At 43.6% G+C, this 19,649-nt stretch overlaps 1 long non-coding RNA gene across 3 annotated transcripts in view; it reads right to left on the bottom strand.

Moving 5' to 3' along the window:
- Positions 1-344: 344 nt before the first annotated feature.
- Positions 345-19,649, bottom strand: part of LOC135227770 (uncharacterized) — a 98,319-nt gene continuing 79,014 nt past the window's right edge. Inside the window, exons 4-5 of one of the 3 annotated variants that reach the window (XR_010317918.1) lie at positions 7,251-7,470; positions 345-6,993 (exon numbers count right to left, since the gene is read on the bottom strand). This is a non-coding gene — a long non-coding RNA (uncharacterized LOC135227770). Of the gene's footprint in view, positions 7,471-19,649 lie in introns of all 3 variants that reach the window. The other 2 variants (XR_010317919.1, XR_010317917.1) reach the window with 2 other exon arrangements.

The raw sequence follows: 19,649 nt of genomic DNA, 5'->3' as shown, positions 1-19,649 counted from the left end.
CTGCCCTTTTAAAGTTGACATAGTGGTGGAGCGAGTTTAACAAAGAAGCCTACAAATATATATAATTACAAGCTTTCAAAAGTGCTATGAATGGAAAGTACTTAACTCCCTTTGAGGAAAAACAGTATGTCTCATTTGTCTTGGTATCTCCAGTGCCTGGTACTTCTTGCTGCATGTTGTCAAGTCGATTCTGACTCATAGAGACCCCATAGGGTTTCTAAGGAACAGCTGGTGGATTCAAACTGCCAACCTTTGGTTAGCAGTCAAACTCTTAACCACTGTGCCACCAGAACCCTATACTTAAAAAAAAAAAAACCTAAAAAAAAAAAAACTTAGTACGTGCTAAATAAATATTTCTAGAACCAACGGATGGATAGATGACTACATGAAAGAAAGTTATTTCATAGCATAAGAATCACTTGAAGGCATGTCTTTAATAAGAGGTTGTGAAGATTGAAAGACATGAGTCCTGGATAACTTCTACCTTGGTTATTAATTTACACTGTAACTTCAAATTATCAAAACTTTCTTCAGGTCAGCAGCAATTCGGAGTGGAACACAAAGTCCCGGGCTTGGAGCATCTCTTCATCAGAACTTGTTCGCCACTCTGAAATTCTTGGACTAAAAGTACCTTTATGGAAACCAAGTTCTTTAAATAAAAAATAAAGAGGCAAAGCCTGCTCCATGCACTGTATGATTTCTACCTCTGGGCTTTGTGGCATTGTGGTCATCTCCAAAGCTCTGATTTCCTTTTTGTCTTTGTTGAGGACGTCTCAGTTGCAATGTATAGAAAGGCACTTAGAGGAATGCAAAGAAAAAAAAAGGAAAATTTAAGGAAAGAGGGAGAGCTCCTGGTTGCCAGTTTACAAAGTAGAGGTGTTATTTCCCTTCCCCCTTCTTCCCTTCCCTTCTTTTCTTTTTTCCTCTCTCTCTCTGAAACCATGACATCTATCCTCACTTCTTTGCTCTCTTGTCTTCTCCATTCTCTTTGCTGCAGGTTGACTTTCTCTACAAGGCTCTTGTTTTTGGCTCTCCCAAAACTTGGGCTTGCATGAGGCTCTGACTTGCCTTGGTCCCAACATCAGCCTCAACTCCACATGACCGGGTTCGTCAAGACTATCTGTGAGGAGGCACGCCCAATGCAAACTAGCATGAACAACCCCCCCCCCCATCATTCAATCCCATAATTGAAAATTCTAGAGTTATCTAGCTTTAGACACATGTGGATTTTGATACTTAAATAATACCACATCTCTCTCTTTCTCTCTCACTGTCTCTCTATCTGCTTTTCTTTATATTGCCTTTGAACACAGGGAATGGGATAGGAACATGCTGATCAACAGCTCTAGACTTACGTTGCTCCTCTTTACAATTTAAAATCCCAGAGGAAAAGAGAACTTTTTTTTCCTCAATAGTTTTGGCTAAATTCTGGGGAGGGCTCTGGTTGGCCTAATTTGGGTCATGTGCTTACACTTGACCAATCACTTTGGCCAAGGAAATGTAGTGCATAGATCGGCCAGGTCTGTGGCACAAATAGTTAAGCACTGAACTACTAACTGAAAGGTTGGCAGTTCAAACCCACCCAGAGGCACGTTGGAAGTGAGGGCTGGTGATGTGCTTCCAAAAGGTCACAGCCTTGAAAATCCTAGGGAGTGCAGCTCTCCTCTGCACACTTGGGATAGTCATGAGTTGGAATCAATTTGATGACAACTAACAACAACAAAGACTAGATTAGGGTCAGCCCTGCCTGAATCCCAAAGCTAAGGGTTATTAGTTTAAATTTTCAAGAGAATCTAATTGGTCCACCTTAAGTTAGCTGTCCATCATTGATCCAATCAGTTGCAGCCAGGAGAGCAAGATTACTTGGTACAAATACGGCTACCTAGGCTCACCTCTTCAGGATGGGCTATGTGTACAGGGCTACAGAGTCTGTTAAGCGGGGTTATGGGAGGTGAAGCAATACTGAATGAAAAAAAGTAAATGTGCCTCCCTCAGGCTGACACCTCCGTTTGGAAGAGACATGGTAAAAGTTATAAAATATGGAAAAAATCTCGAACTGCCCAGACTTCACAGACCCATGCAATTTTTAGAACAGAAAGAAACTGTAGAGATGATCAAAGTTCCAACCTCCTCATTTGACAAATGAAGAAGCTGAGGCTTTGGAAAGATTAGGCGGCTTGCCCAAATCTCATAGCTTCTTTATTGCAGAGCTTGATGTAAACCTGAAGTCTGAAGTGTCCTGCCTCCCAAGCAAAGACGTGTCTGCTACACCGGGCTGCTTAGCCAAAGCCTTGGACATCAGTTCATCTTCTTCAGGGCGGGGCTACTTCTGGGCTGCCTTGCTTTCCTTCCCTGGGACCAGGAGTGGATTAACCAGTAAGCAAGGTGCACATGGGCTTATATTAAGCAAGGTATGCACGGGCTTACTTGTGTTTACTTAATAATCTGTAGTGAACACTTTCACGTGGGTTTCACCACATCTTTGAAACCTATGTGAAATTGTTCACTATAGATTAGCAAGTAAGCACAAGTAAACCAATGTGTACCTTGCTTATTGGGTGATCTGTCCTGCTTCAGACCACCTGACTTCGTTTATTATGAATAGCTGCCTTGCTAGATGGAATTCAATGTAATGCAAATATCAACTCCATATCCAGCCATGGGTTATGTGCTACAGGTGTAGGAAGAAGTATTTAATGTTGCGGTTGAATGAAGTTGAGCAATGTATGGTCCCTCTCTTCAAAGAGCTTATAGTCAAGCTAGGAAGACAAGATTTTGACACATGTGCAGTGGTTAAGTCCATGCCTACTAACCAAAATGTCAGCAGTTCGAACTCACCAGCTGTTCCACAGGAGAAAGATGCCACAATCTGCTTCCGTGAGGATTACAGCCTTGGAAACCTGATGCGGGCAGTTCTGCTCTGCCCTATAGGATCACTATGATTCAGAATTGACCTGATGACAATGTGTTTAATAAACATAAATGATAGAAGACAGCATTTAACTAAGTACAAGTTTGAATATTGAGCATGATATTTATAGCCTTTTTGTTGTTGTTGTTGACACATCACTGTTTCCTATCTTTGATTACAGTTGTTTGGAATCTTCCCACCCTTGGCTTAGGCTGTTCTCACTTAGTGCAGAGGCTGTTTCCCATCCATTCTTGGCACTTAAGGACCTATCTGCATCCCCTGGAAGAACACTCCATAGGTCAGAAGCTCTGGAGTTCTCTGCTGAATCACGGCATCCCTTGGGACAATCTCTTTGGCACTCAAGGACACACCCATGTCCCTTGAGAGCACACCTCAGAGGTCAGAAGCTCTGGAGTTCTCTGCTGAATCACGGTGTCCCTTGGGACAGTGTCTTCTCCTTCACTGCAGTGATCTACCTCCTCCCAGAGCACGTCATTGCGAACCAGGGTCCAAAGGAAGGGTCTGTTGTTGGTGCCATTCCCTAGTGATGATGAGATGGGGCTGGCCTCCAATAGCTGAGACAGAAGGAATCACTCCAGCTGTAGAGGTCTCAAGAGGTAATTGAGTGGAGTAGAGGAGGTCCTTCCAGTCCCTGTGGATGGTGTGTCCATTCGGAGACTCCCATCTTGATTCTAATACAAAGGACTGTTTCAAAGATGCCAAGCTTGTGCCTGGCCAACTAAATTAAACCCTGGTACTTATCTCTTCCTCTAATAGGAAGCATAAGTGCCCCTTTCCCTAGGAAATCATGGAGAGGCTCCAGGAAAAGGGGTAGAAAGGGAGAAGAGAAAAATCCTATTCTGCATAACCTGCTCAAATGTGCAAAGTGGGGCCCACCAGAGCTGGTTGACAAGTGACTGTCACCCAGGATAGGTGACTGTTTTGTTCTGAACCTTGGTCAGGGAGTGGGTGCCGTATAAGTGATATAAGATCTAACACCATCTCACACCCCCCTTTCCCTCTGTAGAGCCACCCAGGCCTTCAGTCCCCCTCCCTCAACCATGTGCCTCACTCCCTCCCAGAGCCAAGCTTTGCGTAAGCCATCCCTTCCTCCTCTCTCTCCTCCACTCTTCACCTATGCAACAGAAGTCCTGGTGGCACAGTCCTGGTGCTTGGCTGCTAACCCAAGAGGTCAGTGGTTTGAACCCACCAGCTGCTCCAGGGGAAGAAGATGTGGCAATCTGCTTCTGTAAAGATTATAGCCTTGGAAACCCTACTGGGCAGTTTTACGCTGTCCTATAGTGTCACTATGAGTCTGACTTGATGGCAATGGGTTTTTTGGTTTTCACCTAGGTAACTCCCACTGCTGCCTTAGCTCCTAAATATCACTGATTGGGCATGGCTTCCCCCGATAGCTACTACGTACCATGTCCCTCTCCTTCCCAGCAGGTAACACTGTAGCAATTTGATCACACCAGAATGTAAGTGCTGAAAGGGCAGTGACCATGTCTGCTTTGGCTCACATGGCACCCGTGTGGAGCACCTTGACCTGGAGGCTAGCAGCAGGGACGAAGGGCAGGATGGGAGGTTGAGCAGGCAGCCAGTAGGAGGTAGTTGCGGGGAGCTTAAGCTGAGCAAGGGAGTGTGCAGAGCCAAGGATCAAGTCAGGGTATGTGGAGAATGTGCGTCAGGTCAGAACCTGGAGTACGTGGAGGAGCCCCGAGGCAGCTCTGGGAGTCAAAGAACAAATGCAGGGGATCAAACAATGATGGGGGTGAAAGTGGGGAATGGCGGGTTGAGCAAGCAAGTGGGAGGGGTCAGTGCCAATGCTAGACAGGAGGCCACTGCCCAGGGCAGTTTTCTGCATGGCTGGGTGGGTGGGCCACGTTTAAAGGACTAAGACTGAAGAAGAGGTAGAATGCCATTAAGAGACCTTCTAGAGCAGTGCTTCTCAAGCCTGGCTGCAGATTGGACTCACGAGGGGTTTTCTGAAGACACAAAAGCCCTGGGTTCCACCTCCAGAAATTCTGATTTTTGCTTTTATTCAAAAGGCAATGGGAAGGCATTGAAGGCTTTAAAGAGGGGTGTGTGAGTGTGTGTATGTGTGTGTGTGACATGGTGTGAATGTGGATAACAAATGGGGGCATCAGTTAGGAGGTTATTTGGTATGTGCCCCAGGAATACGTATTTTACAAAAGCATCCCATGTGTTTAAAATATGCGGCTAGAGTGGAACCATTGTTCTAAGGCAATAGTCTTTCATCTTGGCTGTACATTGGCTTTGCCAGGGGAGCTTTAAAAAATATTGATGCCTGGGCCTCACTCCCAGAAATTCTAGTTTAATTGGTCGAGTGTGGTCGGTACATGAGGGCTTTTCAGAGCTCCTCCAGATTTTTCTAATGTACAGCCTGGGCTGAGAACCGCTACTGTGAAGACTTGGTACTCAACGTGTGGTCTGTGGACCAGCAGCATCAGCATCACCTGGGAACTTGTTAGAAACGCAGAATCTCCGACCCCTTCATCTCTACCTATGTTTTAACCCCATGTCTGCATTTTAACAAGATCCCGGGTGAGTTTTGAATACATCAAAGTTTGGGAAGTGTTGTTCTCAAGGTGTGGTGTGTTCCCTGGACTGGCAGCACCAGTACCACCTGGGCACCTGCTAGAAATGGAAATTCACAGGCCCCATTACAAACCTGTTGAATCAGAGACCCTGGGCCAGGGTTCTGTTTTAAAGAGCCCTGCAGGTACTTCTGGTAAAGTTTGAGAACCGTAATTTCAGAGGGACAGAACAATAATTTCTGATGGAGCATCCACTGCGGAATCTGGCCAGCTGAGTGCTCCAGAGGTTTGGGGGTTAACTCGCTTCCCTAACCTCAGAGTGTAACGTTGGCTTCCAATCAAAAGACAGGGGCTGAACAACAGTGTCTCCTCTGCGTGGCCCACCTTCCTCCCTTCTCTGGACACATCCGGTCAGAGCCGAGGCTTGACGTTTTTCTCACGGTCTCTCTGATCTCCCACTCAGGATCTGTGCCAGAGGTGACATTGACTCCTGCCTAAGGCCTGACTTCGCCATGAGTTTCATGCAAAACAAAGAGAAGAAGCAGACAGAGCAGGGAAGCAGAGAAGCACAGCTGCAGAGACTCGAAGCTGCAGCCCAAGAAGAACTAAGGAAGCAAACACTAACTGCTCACATGAGAAGGTCTTCTCTTTGTGGCTAAAGTGTGTGGAGCAAGACCGGGGGAAGCAGAAGTTAACTTGTTGTTGCTTGTTGCCATGGAGTTGGCTCTGATTCAGGGTGACTCCATGTGCAATAAAATGAAACATTGCCCTGTCCTGCACCACCTTCGTGATCGTTGGTCTGCTCAAGTTCATTGTTGCAGCCACTGTGTATTTTGAGTGCTTTCCAACCTAGGGGCTCATATTCCAGCACTGTGTTGGATGATACTCTGCTATGATCCGTAGGGTTTTCGTTGGCTATTTTTTGAAAATAGATTGCCAGGCCTTTCTTCTTAGTCTGTCTTAGTCTGTAAGCTCTGTGGAAACCTGTCTACCAGGGTGACCCTGCTGGCATTTGAAACACCAGTTCCAGCACCATAGCAGCACACAAGCCAGCACAATACAAGGTGGGTGGTGGGAAGTGAATAACACAAGGTGTGGGGAGTTCTCCCCACAGATGCGTCCGCCTAGCTGCCCCCCTTTAACTGCAGCCACAGTTGTGATTTGCCCAGTATATTCAACTCTTTTCTCTCTCCAGCTTGTGACTAAGCTGGGCTTTGGGAGGACAGCAAGCAGTAGCAAAGGGGCAGATTTTGGCAGTGGAACGAGGGCCTAGCATCTTATGATCAAGGATGAGTTTCCTCCATATTCTGGGTTGTTACTTCCCATCTGTTCTCTGTTTTTGTGAGTTCTTAAGCAGTGTTCAGAAGGATCTGTGACTGTGCTTTAGGGACAGGCTAAGGTGCTGAGGCTGCACTTGGGTGTCTTACCTGGGACAGGAAGAGCTTTTGTGTCCTGTTTTCCTTCCCTAGTGGGTGGCGGGGCGGTATCCTTTGGAGAGGCAGAGTAAAGACCAGAGGTTGCCTTAGGGAGGAAAAGGGGAATAAGGACACAAAACCTCTTCATGTCCCATACAAAACACCCAAGTGGGGCCCCAGCACTTTAACTCAGGCCTGAAGCACATTCACACATCCTTCTGAACACTGCTTGAAGTTTTCACACCACCCTGGAGGTATCAAGATCCCCAAGAATGACTGAGCTCAAATATCCCGTCAGCCCAGTGGGCCGGAGACTTAAAATCAGATGTAAATAAGCAAATGAATGCGACATTTCTCACATACCCTGGACAGTGGAGTAAGATTCCTGTCTGCTACATAAGCGGGAGAAAGGTTTGTTTGCCTTATGGATGTTCCACTTGGAGGTGTCTGAAACCTGAGAGTCCTCAGAGAAGCTCAAAGGGAAGTGTCCTTCATCCCAAGGAAGGTCCAATCTGCCTGTTCAAATTCACTGCCGATGCTGAAAAAATGACTCACCACTCCATGGGGAGCAGCAACAGGTATGCTGAAAGATAGGAACAATCGAGTATGTGGTCAAAGTAATCATGCGCTGGGGCGGTTTGAGAGAAAGCTTGGTAGGGTCTCCTGACCAAACATATCAACCTCAGCACCTGGCTCTTCTCCATCATAGTTGCATTCTTTCAAGTCTTCAGATTTTCAGATTTTGAAACCAAAAACCTAATTAGTGTTTCCATTTAGTGTTTCTCAGATGTGTTCGGAAACCCTGGTGGCATAGTGGTTAAGAGTTTGGCTGCTAACCAAAAGGTTGGCAGTTCATAGGGTCCCTATGAGTTGGAATTGACTCAATGGCAATGGGTTTGGTTTTTTTTTTTTTGGCTTTATCAAGTCCCCAGGTAATTCTGACCCAGGTGCATTCACTGAACATAATGACTCTATAGGACGGAGTAGAACTGCCCCATAGGGTTTCCGAGGAGCAGCTGGTAGGTTTGAACTGCCGATCTTTTGGTTAACAGCCAAACACTTAACCATTATGCCACCAGGGCTCCAGGGAACTTGACAAAAATGTGTTATTTGTGAACCCTGCCCCAGGCCTATTGAATGAGACTCTCTGGTAATGAGAAAGGGGATGAGGAGTCCGCATTTTTAACCAGCGTACCGGATGATTCTGATATTCTCTGAAGTCTGAGGACCTCCGGGGTGGGGTGGGATCAGGTAGGGTGGGAGAGGTGGGGGCCATGCAGACAAGGTAGGTCAACATTTTGGCATGTAGAGAAGGGTTTCTATCTGGGGTTACAGACCACAAGGGAATGGCCTCCTGCGGACATGTGACTCCCACATGGTATGAAGGGTTGGTGAGCACAAGCTCATGTGTATTTTTCAGGGAAGAGCGGTCTTAACCTCCATCAGGTTCTCTGAGGCCTTCTTACTCAGTGTGGTCAGAAGACCAGCAGCATCAGCTTCACCAGGAGTTTGTTAGAAATGCAGACTCTTGGGCCACCCCAGCCCTAAAACAAACTAACAAGCAAAAAAAAAAAAAAAAAACGCAAACACATTGCCATGGAGTCGATTCCAACTCATAGAGACCCTATGGGACAGTAGAACTGCCCCACAGGGCTTCCAAGGCTGTAATCTCTATGGAAGCAGACTGTCACATCTTTTTCCCACTGGTGGGTTCCAACCGAAGACTTTCAGGTTAGCAGCTGAGCGCTTAACCACTGCACCACCAGGGTTCCTACCCCAGCCCTACTGAGTCTGAATTTGCATTTGAACACGACCCCCAAGTGATTCTGTTGCCCATTAAAGTTTGCAAAGCACTAAACCACCTAAGGGTGCGGGAAGAGGGGAGTTCTAGGAGGAGAAAAGAAAAACAAAAAAAACCCATAAAGTTTCAGTGAAGACACTGAATAATCATTTGTGTGCGTGTATGTGTGTGTTCATAGGAAAATGTATCAGCCGCCCTCTCGGCGGCTCTGGTCGTCCCAGGACCCCGAAACTGCTTTTCTACATGATTCTGTGGCTCAGCCAGCCTGGGTCTCCCCCGCAGCTGCTGGCTGTCCCCCTGCCACCCTCCTGGCCCCAAGGGAGGTGAGGTCAGCAGGCAGCCCTCCAGCTGAAGAGGCCTGCAGCCCCAGCACTTCCCTGGCCTCCTTCCTGGCCGCAGGAGCTGTGTGGTCTGCTTCTCCAAGGCATCTTCCCCCAAGGCAGGTTCTCCCAACTGCTTCAGGGGCAGTCATAGTGGAGAAACAGGACTGAGAGGTGGTAAGAGAGATGAGTTTAAATTGCACCCCACTGCCTTGGTTGCAGACAACACAGTAGGCGAGAGAAACACCAAGGAAGCGGGGGTGGCCTCTCTTAGCCCTTTCCTTGCAGGTTCCCGCTGAATGTGCTCCGCTGAGAAGTCAGTGCAGGCTGTCCTCACTGCCAGGCGCTCACGCACACCATCCTTCCTCGTCAACACCGCCTGCCAGAAGACAAGCTACTCTGCTTCCAATAAGTGGCTGGCCAGGGCCTGGCTGTTGACTGACTGACTAAGCACTTAGTGAGAGTGATGGCTTCCCCCTCCACGAGCAGCCCTGACATATCTTCTCTGCCTTGTGACTGCAAAGAAACCTCCTGGCTCTTCTTGAGCTGGGTGTGGCTGGGAGCTGCTCCGGGGTGGACTACAAAGCCTTTACTGCATTCTCTATGTCACCGCTTTCTATAACTGGCTCCCCTTTCTTCTTTCTTTCTCATCTCTGATTCCTTTTCCTATTATTTCACTCCACCCCGCCCTTTCAATCAATCATTCCTGTCTATACACTTCAGTACCACACGGCTCTGAAATATCCTCCTTTAACCCCATGTACCCTTCTAGCCCCAGTTTTCTCTCCTCTAATGGTAGAACTTCTTGAAACAATTGTCTTCACACAGTATCTCCCCTCCCTATCATCCATTCATTCCTTTATTCATTGTAACTTGCTTTCTACACCTACTGCTCCAGTCAAACTGCTCTTACAAAGTCCCCCATGCCGCCATGTTGAAAATCCAACAGACACTTCAGTCTTTACATACTTCACTTCTCAACAGAGCTTAACACAGCTGACATGCCCTGAAGTGTTTCCCTCTTGTGTCCCTGTGGCTCCCTGCTTTCTTCCTACCCCAGCTTCTCCTCTTCTACTGGCCTCTGTGTGTTGCAGTTCCTATGCACACAGTTCTGGGGACTTTTATCCCTGTCTTCACTCCCTAACATTTACAGCCTAAAAGATGTCATTACAGAAAAATAAAGCCATCTCTGTGAACAAGCAAACCTCATCTTTAATTTCGAAGATTAAGTGCTTCGAAGGAAAAATCTAAACAAGGAACTACAGTAAAACTTGCGAAGGCCAGAACCTGTGTAAGGTGGAAACTTGTTGGAGAAGGAAAATTCAAATACTGTCTACTAAAATGATGACTTAAGCCTGATAAACATTCTCTGAAAGCCAGAACCTGCAAGACAGAGAATCAGAAAATTGTTAGTATTGCAGCTCAAATATGAGGAAATGCTGGTGTGAAAGCCAGAAATAGTTCCGAGAAGTACAAGATCTGGGATGAAGGCTCAGTCTTCCACTTCCTTTTGTGTTGATACTGTGTGTGAGTGCATACGTTGGATCGCTATTGTTCTCTGAGTATGCTTATTCTTCACATTCTTTACAGTTTTCCTGCCTGTAAAATTTTTCCAGTGAAGAATAACGTCCATAAGTTTGGAAGAAGGTAAAAGACACTAATAAATTCCTTTATTTTCAATAAAATCTAGCAAAGTTACACATTATTCCTTTGTTTTGAGAGATTTTACTCTTCCTGTCTTTAATTTTAAGTTTTTGCTTTAGCTATTTGAAATTTTGATATATTATTACAATTTTCAAAGTTCATTCTTTTATTTGTTCATTCAAAATTTCTTGTTTTGCTCAAAAAATAGAGAAGCATCCTCATTTAACAGGTTCAATGTGTGTACAAAGGCAAAAACATTCTCATGCTTTTCTTTCTAAGTATTTTACTGAAGTGTGCTCACTTTACCATATAATGATGTTGATGGTTTTCATTTTTTCTTTTTGTTTGAAATATTGATGCTTTCAAGAAAATAAGATCATAAATTCCTTCATTTTTGTAAGAACTTATTTCCTTTTTTTAACATGTCTATTACTTCACAGCCATGGACAAGAGAGTGAGAAATTTATCTCTGAAAGAAAAGTTTGATGTTATCAAAAGGATAACTGAGGGGAAAAAGATCATCAAAAAAGCTGTGATTAAGTTGAAGTGAGGTAAGACCCAAATCTAGTCTATTATGAAAGAAAGGGATAAAATAATTTAAAAAATACACGAGCAGCACCGACGTAAACATCAAGACGGGAAGAGTAAGGAATTAAGCAGAAATCAACAAATATGTTTTGGAGGGGTTTCTTCAAGCCTCTGCCAAAAATGTTCCTATTTTAGGACCTATCCTGCACATAAAAAAGAAAAAAAACATGGAATCATCGCAATGTAGCTTGTGGGGAGTCAAATGAGGTTGACAAAGATGTTGTTCAAAACTGGTTCACAAAATTAAAAGAGATCATAAGGGGATATGATCCTAAAGACACTGCAAATGCCAATAAGACTGCCCTATTTTACAGGGCAATGACTACTCCCAGTGCCTACTAGTGCCCTGAAAATGAAGGAGGAAAAATGCTCATGGGGTTGGTTTTCAAAAGAGCAGCTTACTGGCCTCTTGACTATGTTTGCAGATGGGACATTTGAGAAACCATGGATAATTTGAAAGAGCAAAAAACCACAGTGCTTTAAGAATATTGAAGTTAATCAGTTTTCAGTAGAATGGAAATGGGATTAAAAAAAAAGGCTTGGATGATGGGAGCAATTTAAGAAGAGTTTTTAAGTAAACTTAACAGCATGAAAAACAAAATTGAAACATTCTTTTGTTCATTGACAATGCTACGAGGCATTGGTCACTGCCTCTGTACAATATTAAATTAATTTTTCCACCATCTACAACATGGGTCCTACAACCTCTGGATAATGAATGGCATTATCTAAAATGCTGAAATAAACTACAGGAAGCTATTGCTTCAAAAAGAGATTGCCAACATTGAGATGGCAAGATGGCATCAGAGATTTCTAAGAAAATCAATGTCCTTGATGCAATCTCATTTCTTACGTGACAATCAAAGTGATTAAGGAAACTTACACAATAAAAACTATAAAACTGCTGAAAGAGATTAAAGACTTAAATAAATGGAAAGATGTACCACGTTCATGGATCGAAAGACAATATTGTTAAGATGTCAGTACTACCCAAAACGATCTGTAGATTCAATGCAATCCTGATCAAAATTCTAATAGCCTTCTTTACAGAAATAAAAAAACTAATCCTCAACTTTACATGGAATGACAAGAGGCCCCAAATAGGTAAAGCAATGTGGAAAGAGAAGAACAAAGTAGGAGGACTCACGCTTCTGATTTTAAAACATACTGTACAGCTACCTACCACGGGTCTGTCACTTTGTTGTACTGTGGTGGCTTAGGTGTTGCTGTGGTACTGGAAGCTTTGCCACTGGCATTTTAAATACCAGCAGGTCACCCTTGGTGGACAGGTTTCAGCACAGCTTCCAGACTAAGACAGACTAGGAAGAAGGACCTGGCAGCCTACTTCTGAAAAAGTTGGCCAGTGAAAACCTTATGAGTAGCAGCAGAACATTGTCTGATAAAACAATGCCGGAAGGTGAGCCCCTCACGTTGGAAGGCATTCAAAATAAGACTGGGGAAGAGCTGCTTCCTCAAAGTAGAGTCGACCTTAATGACATGGATGAAGTCAAGCTTTTGGGACCTTCATTTGCTACAGTGAAGGTCAAAATGAGAAGAAATAGCTACAAACATGGAATGTGTGAAGTATGACTCTTAAAAAATTGAAAATCATCAAAATGAAATGGGATGCTTGAAAATAAATATGGTAAGCATTAGTGAGCTGAAACTGATTGGTATTGGCCATCTTGAATCAGACAATTCTATGGTGTGCTATGCCAGGGATGACAAAATGAAGACGAATGGCATCACATTCATTGTCAAAAAAAACATTTCAAGATCTATTCGACGGCACTGGGTTTTTGTTATCCTGAAGTGCAATGCTATCAGTGATATAATAATATCCATATGCCTACGAGGAAGACTAGTTAATGTGACTATTATTCAAATTTATGCACCAACCACTAAGGCCAAAGATGAAGAAATTGAAATTTTTTACCAACTTCTGCAGTCTGAAATTGAACAAACATGTAATCAAGATGCAGTGTTAATTTCTGGTAATTGGAATGCAAAAGTTGGAAACAAAGAGGAAGGATTTGTAGTTGGAAAATATGGCCTCGGTGATAGGAATGTCTTCGGAGATCACATGATGGAATTTTGCAAGACCAACAACTTCTTCATTGCAAATACCTTTTTCAATAACATAAAAAGCGACTGTATATGTGGCCCTCACCAGATGGAATATATAGGAACCAAATCAGCTACCTCTGTGGAAAGAGACAACGGAAAAGTTCAATATCATCAGTCAAAACAAGGCCAGGGGCTGACTGTGGACCAGACCATCAATTACTTGTATGTACGTTCAAGTTGAAGTTCAAGAAAATTAGAAAAAGTCCATGAGTCAAAGTACAACCTTGAGTGTATACCACCTGGGAGCAGGGTTCATATACTTTTGTATTATCCACAACACCTATCGTGGGGCTCACTAAAGACCTGTCAATAGATTGGTTGATTCCTCCTTGAGTTTTATCCCTTTGCTTCCTTCATATGAGACCAAATTAAGACCTTCAGGGGCTCTAATGCCCCGAGTAAAATAAAAATAATTTAAAATAATTATGAGATCATAAAATGACTTTTAAAAGGTTCAATAAGTTAGACTTTTCCCCATGATGATTATTCAGTACTTTGTTTGAAATATTAAACTCTTTCCAAACTTTTCTTTCTTATTAGCAGAGGAAATTGGTGTACGCTTTGCTGGTGGTCTAGGGATGTGCATATCCTGCGTGTTATGGGTGATCCCAGAATGCCTTCACTCCACAGTGGTGTGGAGGCAATGGGAAAGCTGGGTGGCAGCTCAGCCCACCTGCCTATGGTAGCCATCCTAACCATGGGGTCCCTGATAGAACAGCCGGTAAGTTGTCCATGACCTGACTGTGCTCCTGAACAGCCCAGTTGGCCATTTGCACAGAAATACAATCTGTGTCTCCTCTTAACTGCACTTTCTGAGCTACAAATGCAATTCATGTCCTCCAATCTTTCCTTTGTAAAGTGGAGTACTATTTACAGAGTGGTCAACACAGTCAAGAGATTGAGGGACAGATCAAATAGAAGCTAGGGGACCTGTACTTTTATCTAAGAAGACATAGAACCAAAAATAGGAATTGAAGGAGCTGTCAATAAGAGCAAAGGTAATAGTTACTGGCTTCCTTCACAATTGGCTTTCTTCAAAGCTCTCTTGAGTGTTCTAACTTAGATCCGAAAGTGGAACACCGATTCTGTTTAAATTACCTGGGCGTTGTGTAACCAAATAACAGGAATCTAGCAATTCTGGTTTCGGATTTCACTCAGTCTCCCTTACCCTGCTTGCCTGATAGAAAAATGTGCACACAGAGTAGCCTAATACCCTAATGTCTAGAACATAGCAAGTATGATAGGAATGAAGAGGTCCTAAGTGTTCCGTGAGTTCTTAATGAGACAGAAATTCTGATCAGAAGATTAGCAGTTTTATTATTTCTCCTCCAAGAAGCTGTGTTTTTGTTGCATTCATGAGTGTTCTAGAGATTGGAAAGTATTGAACCAGACAGATTTTAAATATTCACAGGTTGTTCATATCAATGTGATTTTACCTTTGTCCATTGAGGGACAGTAGGCACATTTGTGTTCTGTTCTACTGAAAAGTAATTCTGGGGACTTAATCTAGATTGCGTGAAAGAGCACAGACTGATGTTGAGATAAAAAGTTCTGAATTCCTGGGTGTAAGTAGATACTGAAATATTGTCCAATTTTAAGGTAAACGGCTATACAATTTAAAGCTCATTTTAACCATCAGTAGTACATTCCAAGAACAACAATAATAAGTGACAAAATACATAAAATAGCTGTAAATCTATTGCCTAAGATAACTATAAAAATAGTCTATGAAATATAACAAAAATCTTATAAAGTAATTGGTATAAATGGCAGTTTTTCACATGTTCAAGTGATGAGGAAACTAGCTGATAAATTAATTAGATCTTCAATACAAAATGGTGATTTTAATTTGTTTCCCTCAATTTGTAGCAGGCAAATTAATTCCTATTTTATGTCTTATATTCACAAACAAAAAACATATAATCATGGATCACATATATTCTAGCTTGGCTCTTGGTGGGCATGAATAGCTCTTTAAAACGTTGTTTTGGAGATTCTAGTGTTGGAAAGAGTGGTTTTCTGTCTCAAATTACTCAACAAGAGTTAATGAGAAAAATGAGTGTGCCACGGGGTGGTATTTATAACAAGAAATACCAGATTGGAAAGGACATTTACAAGGGTACCCATAATCCGTAGAAAATTAAAGAAATGTAGAACTGGGTAATAGTTCACTATTTGACCACATTTGAACATATTTTGTTTGGAACATAAATGGCTTTCCCTGCCCTCCTCTATCCAACATATGAAAACTTTGGACGAAAGATTGTTTTCATGCCAGAAAGTTGAATTTCTTTTCCTTTTTTTTTTTTAAATCAGTTAAGCTCCTAATTGTTGGACTAATACTGGCCTGAATTAAAATGTAATCCTCATAGTTTTCAGTTTTCATCCTTTTAGGAACACAATGGGTAAAGAAAAACTAATCTCAATGGAAAGAAGAAAAACACTAAAGAAACCCAATTCAAGATGGAGCCACGTCACCTGGAACTGTGCTAGATTCATGGTAGGTGGGCGGCTTTCCCAAATGCTTGTCTTTCCCTCTCCTTTTGCACTCTGTACCTCCTACGACCTCCACTGGCGTCTGGGAAGTAAGGGAAAATGGGGATTCCGCCCACAGGCTGAATGCTGGAAGAATCTGTAGCACCAAGTGTAGAAAACGAGTTCATGCTGAGAAAACTGCAGGGTAAGCTACTGCGGCTGATCTTCAGTCGAAACAGCTGAACTCTTATTTCCCAAGGCTCTTTCTTTAAAAGGAGGTCTGCTAGCCCAGTGGTTAAGAGCTGGGCTAGTCACCAAAAGGTGGGCAGTTTGAATCCACAAGCGGCTCCTTAGAAACCCTATGGAGCAGCTCTACTCTGTCCTACAGGGTTGCTATGAGTCAGAATCAACTCGACGGCAATGGGTTTTTTCTTTAAAAAGCCAAAAAAAAAATTACGAAATTATGAGGTACAACAAGCACCAACCAGGTGCCAAATTCATTGCCAGTAAAACTGAGATTGGTAAAAAGCCCTGCTGTTCTCTGTATTTCTCCTCCCCCAACAGATGACTCACTCAGACCCACACTGGGCCACATCACGAAGGAGGAGATCAGTGGCTACAAGTGACTAAGCACTTTAGGAAATTGGCACTCTGATTTCTCAAATGGTGGGTCTGACTATATTTTCACGTCTTGGAGCCCGCCTCACTGTGGTACAGCGTCAGCTAAAAATCTCCCACAGAGCGGGTGTGCGGCAGACACAAGAGCCTCCCTGGCCTGAAAAGGACTTTGAGAGACTAATTGTCTGTGGAGATGAATGGTTACAGTCACTGGGCTCTCGAAACTGGAATGCAGCTTATGAAGCAGCGCATTGTTATTCCCAAACCCACGTTCTGCGGAGGAAGTGGATCTTCTCCAACTGGTTGGCAAGCTTCTCAGTTGTTTACCTCTGGACTCAGTTTCTAAGGGTAGCTTGATTTCAGGTACCACCTGGTTTCTCAGGATGCCAATGTTCCCCAGGGAGGAGCTGCTTGGGCTGTTCCTGCCTGGGTTCTGAGAGCCCTGCGCCCTTAGAAGCAGGTTTCCCTGAGGCTTGCTCGGTTCAGATCTATCCCAAATGAACCCAAGACAGTCCCAGCCAGATCAGTTGGGAAGGAGTCGATTCTCAAACTCTTTTTGGGACCCTGAACTCAGCCCCTCCCACTCAGGGTACATTCTCCATCTCCTAAAGGAGTTTAAGGACAGGCTTTTCTTTTGTCTTCTCCTTTGCATGAGCTTCTAAACCCAGAGTCTTGGAGAAACGTCTCTGTCTCCTTCAGGCCCTCTTGGGAACAAAGCCCTGGTGGCCCCTTGGATGTCCCAGGTCCTTGAGCTGGACAGGCAGTTTAGTTCCAGCCACTGTCCTCACTGCAGGCATATATTTAGGTGCCTTTTTGGTGACAATACTTGCAGTTAAATACAGACTTCTTATTCAAACAGGAAATTTACATTTTTCGCATTCTTTAGCCAGAGCTAAAGAGGATGCTACAGGAATGACTGGGCAGATTAGGAATTTGTAGAATCTGAACGTTCTTCATATTTTTTCCTCTGCTGGTAAGAATGTTACTTTCTTCAACCTCCTTCTCTCTGGGTGTGTGAAGGTCGACCCTCCAGAGTTTACCTTTTCTTCTCACCTGGCTACAGCCCAGAAAGGATTAAACCATGGCATGTACTTATGGGATCAGCCTTTGGCATTAGGACAGACTCAGGTCCTAATCTGTAGGTCACCCCATCATCTGAAGGGTGGGGGATGAAGAGGGTAGGGATAAGGGAGCCCTTGTACCTCAGTAGTGAAGTGCTTGACTGCTAACCAAAAGTTGGCAGTTAGAACCCACCAGCCCCTACGTGGGAGAGAAAACCTGGCAATATGTTCCTGTAAAGATCTCAGCCTAGGTTTAACCCTATGGTACAGTTCTACTCTGTCCTACAGCGTTGCAATGAGTTGGAATCAACTGCACAGCACACGACCAAAACAAATACATATGTATATAAATATAAATAATTGCCATCAAGTCAGCTTCAACCCATGGCAACCCCATATATGTCAGAGCGGAACTGTTCTCCACAGAGTTTTCAATGACTGATTATTCAGCAGTAGATTGCCAGGCCTTTCTTCTGTGGCACCCCGGGTAGACTTGAACAGCCAACCTTTTGGTTAGCAGCTGAGCACATTAACTGTACCACCCAGGGAATCCGTTTTGTGTATGGACATGTATAATAGTATGTATATACACATATATATCATATCTCTATCTATTGAGATATATATATATATATAGAAGCCCTGGTGCCCCAGTGTTTAAAGAGCTCAGCTGCTAGCCGAAAGGCTGGCAGTTCAAACCCATCAGCCACTCCATGGGAGAAAGATGTGGCAGTCTGCTTCCATAAAGATTTACAGTCTTGGAAACCCTGTGGGGCAGTTCTACTCTGTGCTACGGGGTAGCTATGAGTTGGAATTGACTTGATGGCAATGGGATTTTTGCCATATATATATTTGTCATTGTTGTTAGGTGTCATCGAGTTGGCTCCGACTCATAGCAACCCTATGTACAACAGAATAAAACACTGCCCAGTCCTGCACCCCCTCACAATGGTTGTTATGTTTGAGCCCATTGTTGCAGCCACTGTGTCAGTCCATCACATCAAGGTTCCTCCTTTCTTTCGCTGACCCTCCACTTTACCAAGCCTGATGTCCTTCTCCAGGGACTTGTTCCTTCTGATAGCATATCCAAAGAACAGCCGTCCTTGATTCCAAGGAGCACCCTGGCTGTATTTCTTCCAAGACAGACTTGTTCCTTCTTCTGCCAGTCCATGGTATATTCGATATTCTTTGCCAACACTGTAATTAAAAGGCATCAATTTTTCTTTGGTCTTTCTTATTCATTGTCTAGCTTTTACATGTATATGTGGCAGTTGAAAATATCATGGCTTGGGTCAGGCACATCTTAGTCCGCAAGGTGACATCATTGCTTTTTAACCCTTTAAAGAGGTCTTTTGCAGCAGATTTACCCAATGCAATGCATGGTTTGATTTCCTGATTGCTACTTCCATGGGCAATGGTTGTAGATCCAAGTAAAATGAAATCCTTGACAACTTCAGCCTTTTCTCTTTTTATCATAATGTGGCTTATTGGTCCAGTTGTGAGGATTTTGGTTTCCTTTATGCTGAGGTGTAATCCATCCTGAAGGCTGTGGTCTTCGATCTTCATCAGTAAGTGCTTCAAGTCCTCTTCACTTTCAGCAAGCAAGGTTGTGTCGTCTGCATATTGAAGGTTGTTAATGAGCCTTATACCAAACCTGATGCCTCATTCTTCTTCATGTAGTCCACCTTCTCAGATTATTTGCTCAGCACACAGATTGAATAAGTATGGTAAAAGGATACAACCCTGAAGCACACTTTTCCTGACTTTAAACCATGCAGTATCCCCTTGTTCTGTTTGAACGACTGCGCTTGGTCTATGTACAGGTACCGCGTGAGCACAATTAAGTGTTCTTGAATTCCCATTCTTTGCAACGTTATCCATAATTTGTCAGCATAGTCAATAAAACACAGGTAAACATCTTTCTAGCGTTCACTGCTTTCAGCCAAAATCCATCTGACATCAGCGATGCTGTCCCTTATTCCATGTCCTCTTCTGAATTGGGCTTGAATTTCTGGCAGTTCCCTGTAGATGTACTGACGCAATTGCTTTTGAATTATATTCAGCAAAATTTTACTTGTGTGTGATGTTAATGGTATTCGATAATGTCCACATTCTGTTGGATCACCTT

Source organism: Loxodonta africana, chromosome 15 (assembly GCF_030014295.1).
Source record: "Loxodonta africana isolate mLoxAfr1 chromosome 15, mLoxAfr1.hap2, whole genome shotgun sequence".
NCBI classification, from domain to species: Eukaryota; Metazoa; Chordata; class Mammalia; order Proboscidea; family Elephantidae; genus Loxodonta; species Loxodonta africana.
This window is presented reverse-complemented; position numbering and strand designations above follow the sequence as displayed.